Genomic DNA, 5,357 nt, shown 5'->3' with positions numbered 1-5,357 from the left:
GCCGCTGCCTGCAGATCTCGTAGGCAGCGCTGCTGCTGCGCGGCAGAGAAACGGCGCCGAAAGAACAAGGCGGCTGTAAACACAACCAAGTCCAGACAGGATAAAAGAACCTGCTCAGAAAACTCCTGTAAACCCCCACGGCTTCAGACACGGCTCTGATACTCCTACCTTAAACATACACCTCAGCTGACAGAATGGAGCAGAAAGTCACCGAATCATCTTCCTGGTTTTATACACAAGGAATGGAGAGTTCTGAAAGGCACAAAGAGCACCTCTGTGGGTGCTGAGTTCCTAGACGTTTCCTATTGTGTTTAGCTGCCATCTTCCTCTCCAGATCCCCCTCCAGAACGCAAATGCCAGAAATGAGGCGATGAATTCTACTGCCATCGTTCATCAAACACAGCTTAAGGTCCACCACGAGATTTACATTAGAAATGCAGGTTCAGACTGACAGGGAACGCAGTTTCAGCACTCGACGGCCGTTTGATGACAGAAGCACCCAAGAGACGTGGTTAAGGCGGTTGAAGCAAGAACATTCCGAGTGTTCGGTACCGCTCTGAGGAGAAGAGAGAGTAACCTGCGCCTGGCAGAGCTCCTAACAACTAAACTTCAGCAGTAAGAAGAGGTTCTACAGAGGTCGCTGCCTGCTCTGCACCGAGCTACAGAGGCTGATGTATTAAACACCCACCCGCAGGGCACGGTTTTACACCAGGTTGTTAAACGTCTACTCTTAATGGACAGAAAATCTCCACCAGAATCTCTTCTGTCTCAGGAACCCATTTCCACTGGTAGCAGCCGCAGAGTAAGCGGAGGAATAAAGGATTCAGTAGCAGGCAAGGCCTTTGTCACCAACAGATACTTACCAGGTAGTTTCTCACGACACGCACAACTGCTTCTCTGGTCACTGCCAGCACAAATGGGCTGATAAACAAACACAAAACCAGGACAGAAAATGGTAACAAATGATCTCGAAGGCAGTGTCCTAACACTTGAAGCATGCACCTAATTCAAACATGAGTGATGGAGTTGCCAGGTCTGAATCATGCAGATAAAGAAAAGACTCAGGTCTAGAAAAACGCAGATAAACCTGCCAGCAAATTCTCAGTTCCATTCCACAGAATAAAATCAGCGATACATTCCTTTGGCTGCAGATGGAGCAAAATGAAGGAAAAAAAAACTGATCACCTCTTAGTGCTGGAAAACCTTTAAACCACCAGCCAATACATTTACCAAGGAAGAAGTTTGAAAAAATTCAGTACATCATTGTCTCTTCAGCATTATGGGACTAAAACCACCTCTGGGGAGTGCAAACACCAAACGCTGGTGTTGGAGCTGAACTTTCAGTGCACGTTTCCAGCTCACGTGGTTGGAATTCACATCGTCCTCTCCGTCCATAACCACACACATTTCCATCGAACACAGATCCAGGAGTAAGTTGATTTTTTAGCCCTAGGAACTGATGCAAACTGCACTGTGTAAAGTTCCCTTTTGCATGTTAGGTGCTTGCAAGTAGGACTGGGCTTAAAGGGCACTGTAACTCAAACTCTACGACAATGACACCCTTCTAAAAATTCTTTTTAAAAAAATCTATGGCCACAATATTCTTGAATCTTGACACTGGTAACGTGGATATTTTATTCTCCTACACAGCTGCACATGTATATACGCATGTTCAGCACTTTTTCTTTCAACACACTTAAACCCAACTATCAATTTAGTGCCAAATTTAAGTGGGTCTGTCTTTCTCAGAGTTGAACTGACTCAGATAGAACTTCAAACATGTTAGAAAACACCACTTGTCAGAGAAGGGTGGAGAACCAGCCTCAAAATAAATACCATCCCCAAGAATATTATGGCTTGGAAGAATTTCAAGAACTCGAGTCCCTGATGTTTGCAGAATGAAAAGGCCTTTGGAAATGCCCTTGCATCAATACTTTTTACCTATTTTGAATAAAAAATATATATTACTTATAAAATAAAGAGAGCAGGCCAAAGAAGATTGGCCAGAATCACTCTATAAAACTGTTCTGTTCACTCCCGTCACTTAAAACTTATAAAGCCTTGGAACATCTGGATAGCAGGATTTCTGGAGGAGCACTCTTGATTGCAGATTCCAGTCAGACGACACTTCGTGATGTTTTCTCATCTTGAAGATCCACTCGTTTTCCGCCCCTCAAAACTGAAGTCCATGCCAAGAGAAGGGATGTTGACTCCTGAGAGGGAAGCTGAAATTTAAATAAAGAAGAACGTGCAGTGGTAAGCACTGATCTGATCAGCAACAGATCGCTGGCTGCTCTTGACTTTCAGCACCGTTTTAAAGCCATGCAGAACGACGGGGAAAATGCTGCTTTTTCGCTCCCTCCGCAGAAGGGCAGCGTGCGGTCCTCACTGACTACCGACAGAAAAAATACCTCGGGGTTTTTCCTCTCAGTTTCTTCCAAGACTGTATCTGCACCTTCCCACACCTTTCACGAGTCACTGAGCCATCCAGTCTTGTAATTGTACAGGTGGGGGGCAAGAGTCGTTCCTGCCGCGTTTACCAGAAGAGCTGCGGGGTTTGTACCCTCCCCTACAAACAGCGCTTTTGGCTCTTGTGGTAACTGAGCCAACATCCAGCCCAGGGCTACTGGATAGCCACTGCTTGCTTTTAGGTTCTCTTAAACAGGGTATTTCTGGACAAGATGGAGAAATATTGGTGACATGCTACCACGCACAGACGCATCAACGCCGGGCTCTGGGGCGAGGGTCTCTGCCCTTCAGTGGGCTCAGAAGCCTCGATGCGTGCCGCTGCCGCAGCTGCACCACTCCAAGGCTAGGGTGAAGGTCTGCACGCCGCAGCCTTCTGCATGTTAGGAGACTCTGCCCGGGCACTGCGGCGTATGCCACTGTTAAATGTCAAAACCTGTCCGGCATGACCTACCCGTTTCCCTCCAGAGCGGCTGTTTTGAAGGTAATGAAGAAAAAAAAAAATACTGACCTTTCTGAACAAGCTTTATGCTGCTGCATTTTCAAACTGCTATGTCTCCCTTTCTATGGCAAGGGATGAAGCTTCACCAGAATCTACAGAATGAAAAACAAAGGAGTTAGACAAAGGAAATCTGGTTTTCTCAGGAAGAATGTATTTTTCACGAAGCATGGGAGTGTGTTTTTAAGAATAATTCCAAATAAAAACAGACAAGCACTTGTCAGAGCTAACTGAACAGCAGTTGTTAAACTGAGATCACTCTATTATTGGCTTCATCTATTTTATAACTGTGTCACAAGCTTTAAAGCCAGAAAGACAAATAAAGATCTTTCAGTTTTAATGAAAACATTTCAGGCCTTTCTGGTTAGAAAATTATACTGGTTTGCCTCGGTTGTGTAAGATGGAATCTGAAAACTCTTAAGCTTAGAGCTCTTCATTTGCTAATGCCTTACAAAAAAGACAAGCAGTGGTGAGAAAACAAGGAAGAGTAAATCATCATTTGTGCCTACAATGCAGTCTCCTAAAACCCTTCTGTAAGATGGGAGTGAGGGTACCAAAGCTTAACGAACCAGGTCATCGTTCTCTGAGTACCGCTGGGTTAATACAGCTGTGGTAGAAATACACTCCTGGTAAGTTTATTCCTAAACATTTTCACTTGCGAAATAAAATTGTCGCTGTTCTATGAAGACACACAGTTTCGGCCCAAATCTTGGAAAACTGAAAGCTGTGGAGGTCAGACTGAAGCCATATACAAGCAGCACCGACATTTCTACTTTAAACCCATGTAGAGAGGTTGAGGCAGCTGGGCTTGTTTCACCTGAGGAAGAGGAAGCTCGGGGTCAATCCCACAGCAGTCTGCAACCACGCAGAGACCTTGAAAAATGACAGCTGGCCTGAAAGCAGCCCATACCTCGTGTTCAGTGGACGCGGCATCCTGCTGATCGCAGGCAACAACTTCTTCCTCTGCTGTACAACTGTATTATTACAGTAACTATCGCCCAAGAAACTCAAAGCAATTTATGTGCATAAATCTATCCTCATAACCTGCCTGAGATGGGAAGGTTTATCATACTGTATTTCTCCCCACCTGCAAAACATCATTAAGTGAAACACACTGTCCTATTAAAAAATAATACAAAAATAATCTGTGGCAGCTACAGGAATAAGATCCAATTCCCAAATTCGTACTTCTAGAGTTGCTCCCATGCCTGACAAAACCAGGATTTCAAAACTGTATTGCTCTGTAGACATCTTGTACTCGCATGGTTCAGTTTTAAAACCCAGAGCTTGCTGTAAGACATGATGGTCAAAATGCAAGAACGGCATTAGGCAGTGTCAAAAACCAATTTGCCACAGAACTTGCTTTAATTTTCTCCAAATGAATTTTCTCTGTGACGGTAAAGAAAGAAAAACAAAAAACAAACCTGTTGGAAGGGAAGTCAGACCCAGAGTAACCCAGATGGAATCTCAATAATTGAGTATGGTTGTTCTCCTTTATTGTGCAGTTAGCAAAGCATATAGAGGCAGAAAACAGTAACATACACACGAGTCACACTGTGGTTGGCAGAACACCGCTATACACACGCCTCCATCGCTACCGGGATTGGGACAGATCACCTGCCCACCGAAGGGGCTCCTCCATCTCTTCTGGTCACAGTTCTGCCCACTTCCGCTGCAGAGCAGGGGCTGTCGAATGGGACTAAGTCGTGCCCGTTCTCACTCAGCCACTCCTCCACAATTCCCCCTTTTTCTTTTTGCGCAAGCAAAACAGTAGATACCAGTTTGGATAATAAACGTTTCACAATACCTACTATAATAATAATAATAATTATTAGTCCTACAGCCAAAAGCATTAACAAGCGTAAACCTTCCTTAGAGAGCTCTTTCACCCATCCTGTTAGCCCCCACTGTTCAAACCACTTGTCCCAGGGACTGATATCTTTTTGCATTTTTTCTAAGTTCTTCTTCATCAAGGCAATTGACTGATGGATTGATTCAATACGGTCGCTTAGGTTAAAACAGCACATGCCATCAAAATCTTCACATCCATGGCCTTGTGCCAATAGTAGAAAGTCAATCGCAGCACGGTTTCGTAACAGAGCATGCCGTAGACTTCTTTGATCTAATAATAATTCTCCTAACATCTTTGTCATTATATTACTTTGTTTCTCTGACCAACAGGCAAGACGTGCTAGAGTCCTTAAGGCATTACCGGCAGCAGCACCCGGTACAAGAACAGCTAAAGCAACGCGAGCAGCTACAGACAGAAGTTCAACATTGTCATTACAATCAGGGGGTAATAAGGCACGTTTCGCTTGACTCTGGCCAACAGACACAGTGATATTCCTAAGCTGACTAAGAGATGGTGCAAACATGGTTAGTTTACCTAAAT

Source organism: Egretta garzetta, unplaced genomic scaffold (assembly GCF_000687185.1).
Source record: "Egretta garzetta isolate BGI_Z169 unplaced genomic scaffold, ASM68718v1 scaffold412, whole genome shotgun sequence".
NCBI lineage: Eukaryota > Metazoa > Chordata > Aves > Pelecaniformes > Ardeidae > Egretta > Egretta garzetta.
Note: the sequence above shows the minus strand (reverse complement) of the source record.